This window comes from Rhinopithecus roxellana, chromosome 5, assembly GCF_007565055.1.
Source record: "Rhinopithecus roxellana isolate Shanxi Qingling chromosome 5, ASM756505v1, whole genome shotgun sequence".
Lineage (NCBI taxonomy): Eukaryota > Metazoa > Chordata > Mammalia > Primates > Cercopithecidae > Rhinopithecus > Rhinopithecus roxellana.
The window spans coordinates 113252235-113268092 of NC_044553.1; positions in this window are offsets into that span (position 1 = coordinate 113252235).

Genomic DNA, 15858 nt, shown 5'->3' on the forward strand with positions numbered 1-15858 from the left:
CCTGAGTGCTGAGGAGCAGTTTTGAGCTTAAGACACTGACTCCCGAGGTGTTCAGAGCCATAGGGCATCTGCAAAGAGGTGATATTTAAAGCTGTAAGAGGAATTTTAATGACATCATTTGAAGGAGAAAGGAGAAGTCAGCCCCAGAGAGAAACTTCAGGGGTGCCTAAATGTGAGTGAGAGGAGGAAAGAATTGAGCCACGGAGACAGAGGAGTGGGAAGAGAGGTGTGGGGAGAATTCAGAGAGAATGGCCCCTGGAAGTCAGAAACCCAGGGTCCAGATCTGGGATGGTCAGTTCTGTGCTGTGTGGCTTTGCATAAATCACTTGACCTCTAGGCTTTCATTTTTCTCACCTTCAAAATGCAAGTGGTGAGAATTCCTGCCTCCCAGGTTTGTGAGATTCAAAAGAGGAAGGGCATAGAAGTACCACATGAAGTATTTTAAAGGCATAGCATCTTTCCCAGGGCAGGGAAGAAGGGCCCACGGCTTCTCTGTATTCACATTGTTATCTCACTGTCAATCCCTCTTTTGGTTTCTGTAATTACATTGTCTAATACAACTTAAATTAGAAAGATACAAGAAAACTTGACTCAATATAGATTTCCTTGTTAATTCAAGTACAGAACTTCTCTCAAAAGCTTGATTCCATGATTGCTTTTTCGTGAAGCCTATAACCTGCATTACTAAGAAGGCAACAAGAAGTCGTTAATGCCTGGCAACACATTTCCAACTGCACGATACATCCTATAAGGACAGGTCAAGGAGTTACAGTCTGCCAAGTGCAGAGAGAGACTTTTCTTGGTGAGCAAAGGTTCATTTGAGGCACTGCTTTGAAACACTCCTTCTCAGTTCAATTTGGCACTTTCAGATATTCAGCGCCCATCTTCCAACCAAAGGACGTCCTCACAAATTTCTATAGATAAAACCATTATGGGAAATCAATGTGCTCCTGCATTTTCCATTATAACATAGCCGCAATGCCCCAGATATAGGCAGGGGAACCAAGAGGTAATGATTGGAGGTAGGGCGAGGGAGGATCCGTATTCCGTTTGCAAAGTCACAAACACTGCTCAGAGTTCATGCAAATAGGCTCACTAACATTAATTTGCTGGGCAATTGTTTCCCAGTGTGAGCCTTAATTTCTTCATGTGTAAAATAAGGTCGTTGGAATAGATTTCTTATACATCTCTTTTAAAAAGAATATTCTGTGTTCTTTATTGAGCATTCAACCAAACAAAAGCACTTTGTCTGAATGTTTTCCTCAGTCTTCTGCTTTTATTAGAAAGTTTTGGTTCGCATTGTAAGAAAAGAATGTCTTTGGTTTGTCTGGAGCCAGCTGACAGCTATGTATTATGGGTGAAATTTTGTTAATAGTGAAGAGGCCAAGGTTCTAGTTTGGCTGCAGCAAACAACTTGCCATGTGACTGTAGATTAATCATTTTGCTGTTCTGAGCCCAATTTTCCTGAACTGTAAAATAAGCTAGAGGATACAAAAGAAATTGGTAACCTTAGTTGCCCTATGGAGGGATAAACTAATTACCTGAAGTTCCATTTTAGGAAATTTTGTGCTGAGTTTAGATAAGAAGTATACTCGACTGGATTGGTACTTTTCACTATACCCTATGCTCCTTTCATACCCGATGAATTTTATACTGCACTACATATACCACCTATTCATTAAGTAAATAATTGTTTAAAATGAAAAATAATTGTTTAAAATGAAAATAAGTTCATAGGCCTAGGAGGTTTATATATTTCCTTCCAGAAACATAGCCCATAATTCTATATGCTTAGAATGGTTTACAGTGTTCCCTTTCTTTATCAGCCTCATGGTTAAATAAACAAGACTTTAAATATTACAGATTCATAGAAAACTAGGTAAAATGACAAATAAAGCAACACATTCTAATTCAGGATATTAATTATTGTGAAAAGACTCAATTTTTCCCATCGGAATGAAGCATCCATTCCTTATTACTGACAATATAGAAGAGGGTGACGTTGTCATCTAATTGCATCTTTCTAACTGAGGAGAGCACTTGGAGGGAAAACTGCGATGTGGCCAGCAAAAGAGCACAACTATCACAAAGACAGCCAGCACGCCGTGCAGGATGTTCACTGCAACTGGATGAAAATTGGTTTAGTTAATACAACAAATTCCATCACTAGCTTAATTTAACAGGAAATGACTGCTATTTGGGACCTACAAAATATTGCTTGAAGATTTCCCATAGGTGTTTAAGCTTTAAATTGTGGAAAAAATATAAGATATGTGTGAAATATATATATATATGTATATATAGATGCATATATATGAATAATAGCCCAGGATAAAGGAAAAATAAAATTATGCAAGTTGGCAGCAACCTCTCAGAAGCAATGATTTGCAAGTGCTTCAGTCTAAATTATAATTTCCCAAGTCTATCACAATAAATTTTCAGAAACATTTCCTGCCTTTTTAATGAAAATATATTGACAGGAATGTCACATCTATACTATAGTGTTTTATGTGTCTTTTGACCCCGATGTCAAAGCATTCTCTTTATATTTGTCTTACTGATTTGTAACCTGAGAACAAGAAACATGTTGGTTGCTCATAATTAGCAATAGCAAAGAAACTTTCAGAATTCCAGAACTGATCATTTTATTTAATCACTTATTTTATTTAAGGTATGCAGGAAGAAATAGTTGCAGAGATATTAGGTTAACTCACCTGGGGTCACACAGCCATCCAAGGGAAAAGCAGGAACTAGAGCCTGTTCAATATATCTTATGGTTCCCAAGAGCTCCCCATTTCTGGCATGTGAATGTGTAACCTTTCTGGCTAGGAGGGGATAATTCGGGCCAGCAATAAAGGTAGATTCTTCCACAAAGGGGCTAGGCAATAGAGAATGCAAATGGAAGGCTTTATCCTGGGCAGTTCATGGTTCCAAATTTCATCCTTTAAATCTTTTTATCTTTTTGAACAATGATGAGATTCAGAGGAGCTTATTGGAAGGAGCTGGACAAGATGGCCGACTATACACAGCCAGGTGGAACACCTGCCACCGAGGGACTGGGACGACTGGCACCCTCCTAACAGATCTTCAGCAAGGAGGCACTGAGAGTGGATGGAGGGAAGACACAGAAGCTACACTGAAGTGGGAGGAAGCTGCTGCATGGGGCTACCATGCAATGGGACTAGCTCCTGGCCCCTAATGACTCCAGGGGAACAGGTGAGTTAAACTGGCAAGGAACAACCTGCTCTCACCACAGGCCTCTGGAATCCCGGCAAGAGGAGACCCCTTGACCACCACAGACACTTGAGTTGGCAGGGAGAGCTGCTTGGAGAAGTGGTAGGGGCAGCACTTCAGCCTGGGTGGAGCCCAGAGGGTTTGGTGTGGGAGCATTTGCAGTGAAGCATAGCCAGGGACAGCCATCCCTTTAGGCTCGACTTGCTGCCATAGCAGACTTTAACCCTAGGGAAACTGGTAAAACTAAATTCTTCAGAGTGGTCTTGCCTGGCATTTGAGGCCAGTTCAACAACCTGAGCACCCCTTGGTTTTCTGGCCTCTCCTGGATCCCCACCCTGGCCATGCCTGCTTGCAGTGCAGCCTTGGGTAGCCGTGGGGGCCCACATCACAGCTCCTGCACTGGCAAACATGGTGTGGTTTTCCAGTGCAGAAGCCATGATGCGAACCCCCAGGGCTACCCAAAGCAGAAAGCTCCAGCAGAGCAACCCCTGTGGACATGCACTAGCCCACCCACTTCCTTCCTCTACTGCAGTTTCCGCTGGGCCCATGACCACCCTCCCACAGTCACTGCTGGTGCACGTGTGAGCAGGCAGATCTTGCCTTCTCTGCCCTGCCAGTGTGCATGTGTGCATGTGCCCTGCCTTGCCACTGCTGCTGGTATAAGTGAACTCAGCCTCCTCCTCCCCACACCATGCCATCATTGCAGTCAAAGCCTTGGCAGGCACAGAGCCCACCAGCCTTACCTTCACCATTGCCTTGTGCCTGCACTAACACTGCTGCTGGAGTGAAACTAGGCAGGGAGAACAGTGGACCTTACCACACCCTAAGCAGCCACTCCTGCCTGCATGAACTCACACAGAGGGTGTACGCAGACCAGCACCTGCCAGTCTCCCACTCCCATGCTAACACCACTACCAGTGGGACAGCATGCAAAGTTGCCGTTGGGGGTGGGGGGCCCACCTTCCCATGCCATGCTGCCTCCACTGCTCCTGCCAATGGCCACATGGAGGCTGGCACCTGGGTACCCACTAGCACCCTAGCGTAGCCAGTGAGCATGCACCCTGCTGCACTGCCACTGCGACTACCACTGACACATGTGAAGGAGGACAGATCCCACTGCCACTGCCCTACAAAACACTTTGGCTGGCACCACCCATTGGAGAGTTGTGACCAGCAGTCAGCGAGCACCTTGGCTGCACCCAGCACAGTGGGTTCCTAACCTTGAGGAGCCAGAGAACAAAGTTGGGCCTGATACCATTCCCCTAGGGTTAGAGTATGCAGTCCAGTTGTTGGAAGCCTAGCCTTGGCTCCCTGAAATTTTTCAGAAATGAAGCCAGTCATTTGAACTTGTAACACAAGGAAACCCTCAAGGTCATCAAACAGGATACAAGAGAGAAAAAAAAAGAAAAAACCATCCCAAGGACAGCAACTTCAAAGACTGAAGGAACATCAGTCTACAAACATGAGAAAGACCCAGAGCAAGAACTCTGAAAACACACAAAAAAACAGAGTACCTTCTTTCTCCAAATGACCACACTGGCTCTCCAGCCAGGGTTCTGAACCTGCACATGTACCCTTAAACTTAAAAGTTTTTTAAAAAAGGATTCAGAGAAGGACTGTAGCTGTGGACCCAAGCTCCCTTCAAAGCACTGGCAGGTCAATCGTTTGCAACACAGACAGCTATATATAGAGCTCTGTGATCCACCCAATTATTGGCTCATCAAGGAGTGTGACACATGCCAGATGCTCTGTAGCACCCAACAGAGGGGTTGCTCCTCCATGGAAACAACCAAGAAGCTTTGATCGAAGAGCCTGTGTTGATTCCTTCAGTGAACTTCTTGATTGAAATAATCACCTTCTTAAAATAAACCCACAGTGAGGTTTGAAGACGGGACATTGCCATCTAGGTAAGGAACACTGACCTTGTCCCAATTTAGTAGCACTGAAAGTGTGTTCATTTGAACATAGATCATGTGCTAGGTACTGGGATGATATAGAGATGAGCATGAGAATAAACTTTATGTAGCTCTTGTTCAAGCAGGAACTTTATAATCTAGTTAGGATAAAGAATTATCTGTGAGTCTTGGATGGACAGTGTGTATCCCAGCACTGTCTAGGGGCAAGGATGCCCTCATACCAGCCTTGTCATGACTGTGCTAAGTGGCAGGTCTGATTTGGTTATAGAACTGGATACATCAGACTGTTTTAACTTTATGCTGTTAAATATTTGAGCGTATCACTGTGCACTGTGATGGATATTAATTGTTTATGGCTGTCTAGCACCTATTCCACCTTCTGCTGAAAATGGCAGCCATTTACTTCTCTTCTATGGGATACCATCTAGGGTGAGGTGGGGTATGTATTTAATTAGATCTTGCCTTTGTCTAGTTGTGAGATAGTGCACACTAGGCTATTGATCCACCATTCCCTGAATGTTAATGATAAGGGAAGAAGCAAAGGGAGTGAAAATGCGGGGATCCCTGCATTTGTTGCTGTCAGACATTTGCTATATGCTCTTCTGGGGTTTCCTGCCTTCCTTTCTCTCCTGGAAGCAACACTACATCCTTCCTATAACTTCTCTTTTAATTCAAGCTAGCCAGTTTCAGATTCTGTGAGTGCACGCAAAGAGCCCTAATATATAGGTTAAGATCCCTGTGTACTGAATTCCTCCTACCAAGCAACCATTCTACTTACATGCATGTTTTCAATCTTTCTATTCCCACGAACATAGCACACAAAAAATGCTCAATGATTGTTGCGGAACAAATAGATGAGTAAACCACAAGTACAGAAAAGCAGTGATGTATCATGATATGTGATGTAGTCACAGTTGAAACTATGAAGAGGACAGAAAGCTGTAGGTAAGAGGCAAACCAGGGGACATGCTAAGGTGGAAGTGTAGCTGTAGCTGAGTTTTGATGGCTAAACATGGTTTGAATGGATGGACAGGGAGTTTGAGGTATGGGGATAAGAATGAGGATAGTATAGCTAAAGAGAAGGCAGTTTTAGTGTGGTTGGAGATATATAGGTGACCTCCTTGGACTAGTCACCTGAATTTCATAAATAATTATTAAGAACCTACTGTGTGCCTGTAATGTGCCTAGAGGGGCACTTGGGTTCAGAGATGAGTAAGACCCAATCAAATTGGGGTGGGATGGGGGAATTAACCTGGAGTATGCAGATAATTATAGCTCAAAGCATAATGCAGCGAGCACTCCAAGATGGGTACAAACCAGCACCCTGGGGTCTTCAAGGGGTTTGCATCTTGAGCATGTCCAATCTGTGATGAAATGCAGAGCTTTCCAGCAAGGTTAAGAAAAGATAGTCACAAATTTTAACAATGGGCCTGTGTTTAACAAGCGACCATAGGTTGAATCTTTGAGGTTGCCCATGTCAAGATAAGGAATAAACAGTGATGCCATGTTGGGTTCCTCATGCAGATGTGGGAAACCCAATGAGGTGTCAGGATAAGCTTCACATGGGGGAAAGCCCTACAGGCCTCCAGGGTGAGGGACCCTGTTGAGTAGGACAGAGTGTGAAAGCACAGGTTGCTCACGGGGAACCAAGAGTTGCTGTTAGTCTGGAATAGGGACAAGCACACCCAGAGATTGACAGGCACCTACTGGGAAGGTCGTGACTTCAGGGCTGAGGAGTCCTGCATTAACAATGTTGGCCATAGGGAGCCACAGGTCTGGCTGGATAAGACCATGTGTCATTTCTAATAAGGCAATAAATGTGCCTTCTTAACATCCTCCAAAGCAGGAAGGAGCTATTACCCAACTTGGACCTTATAATCTTATTTGCAATTTCTTGATCATATTTGTTAATCTGATATCAGGAGGATATTACTATTTTTCTGCCAAGGGTAGCTGAATTCTTTTGAAGTTGCAGACCAAAATTGGTAGTAGTCGTGGCAAAACCTTTGCACCATGGACCTAGTTTTGGGAAATTATGTGATGAATTTGGATGAGGGCTCTACTTGATTGGATTGTGAACAGAGACAACTTACAGGGGGTGCATTCAGGCCAGGTGCCTTAGGGCTGGCTGGATCTTTCCCTCCACATCACTCTAGGGGCTCACGTCTAAGTCTGTCAAAGACATAACAAAAGCAGCACTCCCAGAAAAGGTCACGAAGCATGAAACAGAAATTTTAATTACAGGCCTGTATGCTGAGAACATAGAGACCTGGAGATAGCTCAGGGGTTTAACAAACAAAATTCCCATAGTGTGGCAGGAAAACTTTTTTTTGTGTGTGTAGTAAGGTAATACTTTCTTTTTTTTTTTTTTTTTTTTTTTTTTTTTTTTTTTTTTTTATAATTCAACTAATTTATTTGGTAGAGTGTTTTGTACAATGTTTTACATTTTCATAATTTATATTCTATTAAAAATTAAAATATAGAATACATTCATTTCTTCATCTTCTAGCTGACAAATCTTATTTTTTTTTTTTTTTTTTTTTTTTTTTTCTTGTTTTTTTTGTTTTTTTTTTTTTTATTATACTTTAAGTTCTAGGGTACATGTGCATAACGTGCAGGTTTGTTACATATGTATACTTATGCCATGTTGGTGTGCTGCACCCATCAACTCGTCAGCACCCATCAATTCATCATTTATATCATGTATAACTCCCCAATGCAATCCCTCCCTCCTCCCCCCTCCCCCCTCCCCATGATAGACCCCAGTGTGTGATGTTCCCCTTCCCGAGTCCAAGTGATCTCATTGTTCAGTTCCCACCTATGAGTGAGAACATGCGGTGTTTGGTTTTCTCTTCTTGTGATAGTTTGCTAAGAATGATGGTTTCCAGCTGCATCCATGTCCCTACAAAGGACGCAAACTCATCCTTTTTTATGGCTGCATAGTATTCCATGGTGTATATGTGCCACATTTTCTTAATCCAGTCTGTCACAGATGGACATTTGGGTTGATTCCAAGTCTTTGCTATTGTGAATAGTGCCGCAATAAACATACGTGTACATGTGTCTTTGTAGTAGACTAATTTATAATCCTTTGGGTATATACCCAGTAGTGGGATGGCTGGGTCATATGGTACATCTAGTTCTAGATCCTTGAGGAATTGCCATACTGTTTTCCATAATGGTTGAACTAGTTTACAATCCCACCAACAGTGTAAAAGTGTTCCTATTTCTCCACATCCTCTCCAACACCTGTTGTTTCCTGACTTCTTAATGATTGCCATTCTAACTGGTGTGAGATGGTATCTCATTGTGGTTTTGATTTGCATTTCTCTGATGGCCAGTGATGATGAGCATTTTTTCATGTGTCTGTTGGCTGTATGAATATCTTCTTTTGAGAAATGTCTGTTCATATCCTTTCCCCACTTTTTGATGGGGTTGTTTGTTTTTTTCTCGTATATTTGTTTGAGTTCTTTGTAGATTCTGGATATTAGCCCTTTGTCAGATGAGTAGGTTGCAAAAATTTTCTCCCATTCTGTAGGTTGCCTGTTCACTCTGACGGTAGTTTCTTTTGCTGTGCAAAAGCTCTTTAGTTTAATTAGATCCCATTTGTCAATTATGGCTTTTGCTGCCGTTGCTTTTGGTGTTTTAGACATGAAGTCCTTGCCCATGCCTATGTCCTGAATGGTACTACCTAGATTTTCTTCTAGGGTTTTTATGGTATTAGGTCTAACATTTAAGTCTCTAATCCATCTTGAATTAATCTTCGTATAAGGGGTAAGGAAAGGATCCAGTTTCAGCTTTCTACTTATGGCTAGCCAATTTTCCCAGCACCATTTATTAAATAGGGAATCCTTTCCCCATTTCTTGTTTCTCTCAGGTTTGTCAAAGATCAGATGGCTGTAGATGTGCGGTATTATTTCTGAGGACTCTGTTCTGTTCCATTGGTCTATATCTCTGTTTTGGTACCAGTACCATGCTGTTTTGGTTACTGTAGCCTTGTAGTATAGTTTGAAGTCAGGTAGCGTGACGCCTCCAGCTTTGTCCTTTTGACTTAGGATTGTCTTGGCAATGCGGGCTCTTTTTTGGTTCCATATGAACTTTAAAGCAGTTTTTTCCAATTCTGTGAAGAAAGTCATTGGTAGCTTGATGGGGATGGCATTGAATCTATAAATAACCTTGGGGAGTATGGCCATTTTCACGATATTGATTCTTCCTATCCATGAGCATGGTATGTTCTTCCATTTGTTTGTGTCCTCTTTGATTTCACTGAGCAGTGGTTTGTAGTTCTCCTTGAAGAGGTCCTTTACATCCCTTGTAAGCTGGATTCCTAGGTATTTTATTCTCTTTGAAGCAATTGTGAATGGAAGTTCATTCCTGATTTGGCTCTCTGCTTGTCTGTTGCTGGTGTATAAGAATGCTTGTGATTTTTGCACATTAATTTTGTATCCTGAGACTTTGCTGAAGTTGCTTATCAGCTTAAGGAGATTTTGGGCTGAGACGATGGGGTTTTCTAAATATACAATCATGTCATCTGCAAACAGGGACAATTTGACTTCTTCTTTTCCTAACTGGATACCCTTGATTTCTTTCTCTTGCCTGATTGCCCTAGCCAGAACTTCCAACACTATGTTGAATAGGAGTGGTGAGAGAGGGCATCCCTGTCTTGTGCCAGTTTTCAAAGGGAATTTTTCCAGTTTTTGCCCATTCAGTATGATATTAGCTGTGGGTTTGTCATAAATAGCTCTTATTATTTTGAGGTACGTTCCATCAATACCGAATTTATTGAGCGTTTTTAGCATGAAGGGCTGTTGAATTTTGTCAAAAGCCTTTTCTGCATCTATTGAGACAATCATGTGGTTCTTGTCTTTGGTTCTGTTTATATGCTGGATTACGTTTATTGATTTGCGAATGTTGAACCAGCCTTGCATCCCAGGGATGAAGCCCACTTGATCATGGTGGATAAGCTTTTTGATGTGCTGCTGAATCCGGTTTGCCAGTATTTTATTGAGGATTTTTGCATCAATGTTCATCAGGGATATTGGTCTAAAATTCTCTTTTTTTGTTGTGTCTCTGCCAGGCTTTGGTATCAGGATGATGTTGGCCTCATAAAATGAGTTAGGGAGGATTCCCTCTTTTTCTATTGATTGGAATAGTTTCAGAAGGAATGGTACCAGCTCCTCCTTGTACCTCTGGTAGAATTCAGCTGTGAATCCATCTGGTCCTGGACTTTTTTTGGTGGGTAGGCTATTAATTGTTGCCTCAATTTCAGAGCCTGCTATTGGTCTATTCAGGGATTCAACTTCTTCCTGGTTTAGCCTTGGGAGAGTGTAAGTGTCCAGGAAATTATCCATTTCTTCTAGATTTTCTAGTTGATTTGCGTAGAGGCGTTTATAGTATTCTCTGATGGTAGTTTGTATTTCTGTGGGGTCAGTGGTGATATCCCCTTTATCATTTTTTATTGCATCTATTTGATTCCTCTCTCTTTTTTCTTTATTAGCCTTGCTAGCGGTCTGTCAATTTTGTTGATCTTTTCAAAAAACCAACTCCTGGATTCATTGATTTTTTGGAGGGTTTTTTGTGTCTCTATCTCCTTCAGTTCTGCTCTGATCCTAGTTATTTCTTGCCTTCTGCTAGCTTTTGAATGTGATTGCTCTTGCCTCTCTAGTTCTTTTAATTGTGATGTTAGAGTGTCAATTTTAGATCTTTCCTGCTTTCTCTTATGGGCATTTAGTGCTATAAATTTCCCTCTACACACTGCTTTAAATGTGTCCCAGAGATTCTGGTATGTTGTATCTTTGTTCTCATTGGTTTCAAAGAACATCTTTATTTCCGCTTTCATTTCGTTATGTACCCAGTAGTCATTCAGGAGCAGGTTGTTCAGTTTCCATGTAGTTGAGCGGTTTTGATTGAGTTTCTTAGTCCTGAGTTCTAGTTTGATTGCACTGTGGTCTGAGAGACAGTTTGTTATAATTTCTGTTCTTTTACATTTGCTGAGGAGTGCTTTACTTCCAATTATGTGGTCAATTTTGGAATAAGTGCGATGTGGTGCTGAGAAGAATGTATATTCTGTTGATTTGGGGTGGAGAGTTCTATAGATGTCTATTAGGTCCGCTTGGTGCAGAGATGAGTTCAATTCCTGGATATCCTTGTTAACTTTCTGTCTCGTTGATCTGTCTAATGTTGACAGCGGAGTGTTGAAGTCCCCCATTATTATTGTATGTGAGTCTAAGTCTCTTTGTAAGTCTCTAAGGACTTGCTTTATGAATCTGGGTGCTCCTGTATTGGGTGCATATATATTTAGGAGAGTTAGCTCTTCCTGTTGAATTGATCCCTTTACCATTATGTAATGGCCTTCTTTGTCTCTTTTGATCTTTGATGGTTTAAAGTCTGTTTTATCAGAGACTAGGATTGCAACCCCTGCTTTTTTTTGTTCTCCATTTGCTTGGTAGATCTTCCTCCATCCCTTTATTTGAGCCTATGTATGTCTCTGCATGTGAGATGGGTCTCCTGAATACAGCAGACTGATGGGTCTTGACTCTTTATCCAGTTTGCCAGTCTGTGTCTTTTAATTGGAGCATTTAGTCCATTAACATTTAAGGTTAATATTGTTATGTGTGAACTTGATCCTGCCATTATGATATTAACTGGTTATTTTGCTCGTTAGTTGATGCAGTTTCTTCCTAGCCTCGATGGTCTTTACATTTTGCCAAGTTTTTGCGATGGCTGGTACCGGTTGTTCCTTTCCATGTTTAGGGCTTCCTTCAGGGTCTCTTGTAAGGCAGGCCTGGTGGTGACAAAATCTCTAAGCATTTGCTTATCTGTAAAGGATTTTATTTCTCCTTCACTTATGAAACTTAGTTTGGCTGGATATGAAATTCTGGGTTGAAAATTCTTTTCTTGAAGAACGTTGAATATTGGCCCCCACTCTCTTCTGGCTTGTAGAGTTTCTGCCGAGAGATCTGCTGTTAGTCTGATGGGCTTCCCTTTGTGGGTGACCCGACCTTTCTCTCTGGCTGCCCTTAAGATTTTTTCCTTCATTTCAACTTTGGTGAATCTGGCAATTATGTGTCTTGGAGTTGCTCTTCTGGAGGAGTATCTTTGTGGCGTTCTCTGTATTTCCTGAATTTGAATGTTGGCCTGCCCTACTAGGTTGGGGAAGTTCTCCTGGATGATATCCTGAAGAGTGTTTTCCAACTTGGTTCCATTTTCCCCCTCACTTTCAGGCACCCCAATCAGACGTAGATTTGGTCTTTTTACGTAATCCCATACTTCTTGCAGGCTTTGCTCATTTCTTTTTCTTCTTTTTTCTTTTGGTTTCTCTTCTCGCTTCATTTCATTCATTTGATCTTCAATCGCTGATACTCTTTCTTCCAGTTGATCGAGTCGGTTACTGAAGCTTGTGCATTTGTCACGTATTTCTCGTGTCATGGTTTTCATCTCTGTCATTTCGTTTATGATCTTCTCTGCATTAATGAGTCTAGCTGTCAATTCTTCCACTCTTTTTTCAAGATTTTTAGTTTCTTTGCGCTGGGTACGTAATTCCTCCTTTAGCTCTGATAAGTTTGATGGACTGAAGCCTTCTTCTCTCCTCTCGTCCAAGTCATTCTCTGACCAGCTTTGATCCGTTGCTGGTGATGGGCTGCGCTCCTTTGCAGGGGGAGATGCGCTCTTATTTTTTGAATTTCCAGCTTTTCTGCCCTGCTTCTTCCCCATCTTTGTGGTTTTATCTGTCTCTGGTCTTTGATGGTGGTGACGAACTGATGGGGTTTTGGTATAGGTGTCCTTCCTGTTTGATAGTTTTCCTTCTGACAGTCAGAAGGACTCTCTGTTGGTCTGTTGGAGATTGCTTGAGGTCCACTCCAGACCCTGTTTGCCTGGGTATCAGCAGCAGAGGTTGCCGAAGATAGAATATTGCTGAACCGCGAGTGTACCTGTCTGATTCTTCCTTTGGAAGTGTCCTCTCAGGGGTGTACTCCACCCTGTGAGGTGTGGGGTGTCAGACTGCCCCTAGTGGGGGATTTCTCCCAGCTAGGCTACTCAGGGGTCAGGGACACACCTGAGCAGGCAGTCTGTCCGTTCTCAGATCTCAACCTCCGCGTTGGGAGATCCGCGGCTCTCCCCAAAGCTGTCAGACAGAGTCGTTCGTGTCTGCACCGGCTCCCGCTACTTCCCCTGTTGGTCTTCAGCTGTGCGCTGTCCCCAGAGGTGGAGACTACAGAGACAGGCAGGCTTCCTTGAGCTGCTGTGAGCTCCACCCAGTTCGAGCTTCCCAGCGGCTTTGTTTACCTACTTAAGCCTCAGCAATGGCGGGCGCCCCTCCCCCAGCCTCGCTGCTGCCTTGCGGATAGATCGCGGCAGACTGCTGTGTTAGCAGTGAGGGAGGCTTCGTGGGCGTGGGACCCTCCCGGCCAGGTGTGGGATATATTCTCCTGGAATGCCTGTATGCTTACAGCGCAGTATTGGGGTGGGAGTTACCCGATTTTCCAGGTGTTGTGTGTCTCAGTTCCCCTGGCTAGGAAAACGGATCCCCTTCCCCCTTGCGCTTCCAGGTGAGGCGATGCCTCGCCCTGCTTCAGCTCTCGCTGGTCAGGCTGCAGCAGCTGACCAGCACCGATTGTCCGGCACTCCCTAGTGAGATGACCCCAGTACCTCAGTTGAAAATGCAGAAATCACCGGTCTTCTGTGTCGCTCGCGCAATACTTTCAAAAATTATAGAAAAAACCATCAACTAGTACTTTCCCTTCTGCTCCATCCCTTCCAATTCTTGTTCATATACCAAGGTACATATTTTCTTTGTTGCAATGGTAATACACAGTATATGATTCCTTTGCAATTTTTGTTCACATAGCATATCTTAAATTTGTTTCTCTTTCAGATATTAATTTCATTTTAGTGGCCGAGGAACACACCATCTCAGTGAATATAGCATGCTTTTCAAAATTCTTTTCTTAACACTGGAAACTTGTTTCTATCATAGCTAAAGCTGGCTTCCTATGCTGCCTTTTTATGAATCAGTCTTAAAATTCTCAGTTCAGCCCTGAATTGGCAGCTGGTATGGAAATTTCTCGCCTGGCACATCTGGAAAGGAGGGGTTGGTTTGTGATCGAACAGATTTCTTGGCCAAAAATATTGGCCAGTCAGGATCCACGGCCCATTATGAGAAATTCCCAGCTTGCTAGTTCTGTGATCTCTTTCCAGGAGTCATAAGTCTCATCTTATCAAGACAGAACCACTTCATTAATAATGGCAATCCAGTCTGTTCGGGCTATTTTCTTTAGCTTCATGATAGTGTATAGATCTTCAAACATCTTGTGGAGTTCCATCTCTTCAAGGCAAATACAGGGTTGAGGGGGAAACTCATTATGCAAATAATCTGAGATATTGAAGGGCATTAGAACAGCAAATGGGAAAAGTGAGACTAAACCTAACAATAAACCCCTGAATCTGAGTGCCACAAATTCACAGCAGTCAGCGAGGCAGGCCGAGATCATGGTGGTTGGCTGAGGAACACTGTGGTTCTACCTTCTTAGCTTGCAAGAATACCCAGTCTCTAGGACCATTGACTCCCAATCATCATATGGTAAAAGAGGCCATTAGTATCCAATGCGACCCCTGCCCCTCCTCTCAGCATCTTCACTATATCCATTTGGACACAGGGGAGGCCTGTGACACCAGCTGACAATGAGCCCTTTCCCCAGGGGATCTGGAAAATCTCTACCCTCCCAGGGATTTATAAAGTTTTCCTTTAGGCAGACAGCTGCTGGACATCACAAGTGCAATACAGGTATCGTGAGCTCACCTTGCTTTGTCCGCCCACAGAGAGGGCCAGCAGGCTCCAACACAGGCAGGTACTCTGTCCAAGTTCACTTCTTGGCAGGAGGCTGCTTTCATCTTTTCTGCCCACTCAAATGTAGGGATTTGATTGCAAATATTGCCAGGTTCACATAGTTCAATTATATCTCCTTAACAATCACAAGATTGTAGAATACACAGTTTAGGAAGCTGTTAACGTAAGCATCTGTCTATTAAACTGCAGACAGTTCCAGGCATCATTGCAGGACAAGTCTTATTAACCAAGGTTAATAATCCTTTCTAATCAGCACAGTATTTTTCCCCTAGGGATGGGCTGAGAAATCATCTATGGCACTTGTAAAATATGTGGATCCTGAAGATGGGCTTCTCTTCCAAAGCTGCAAGCCTTCCTGCTGAAATGGTTTGTTAGTGTCTGACTTTGTGTGGTAAATGCCACCTGAAAGGGCTTCCTCCTTCATTAATTGGAGATCTCCTCCCTGGCCATCTCCTGTGTCTTCCATCAGCTTCCCTGCACCCTTTTTATGAGGCTGCAGCAGACGTGGTTAGAAATCATCTGTTTGCTGCTGCAGGACCAGAGTTTCTCTGTTTTACTGTTTGATCCCCTCTGCAGTGTGCGCTGTTCACTCTTCCATCTTTTAAAGTATGGAGCAAACACACAGCAGGGCCAAAGGGAAAGCAGCCAGGCTTAGAGCTGTCAAGAGGCCTGACCATCAGGCTATTTGGTTTGATGCTGTGGATTAAAAACTGGTTCCTGGTGGATACAAAAGCACATGTTGGAAATGCTTGCAGAGACTTGAAAAATAGCTGCTTCTTAAGGATTTTGAACACTGGCTTGGCTGTGCTGTTGACACTGTTTATCTGCACTTTCCATGAAGCCACGTTTTTACTAAGCGAA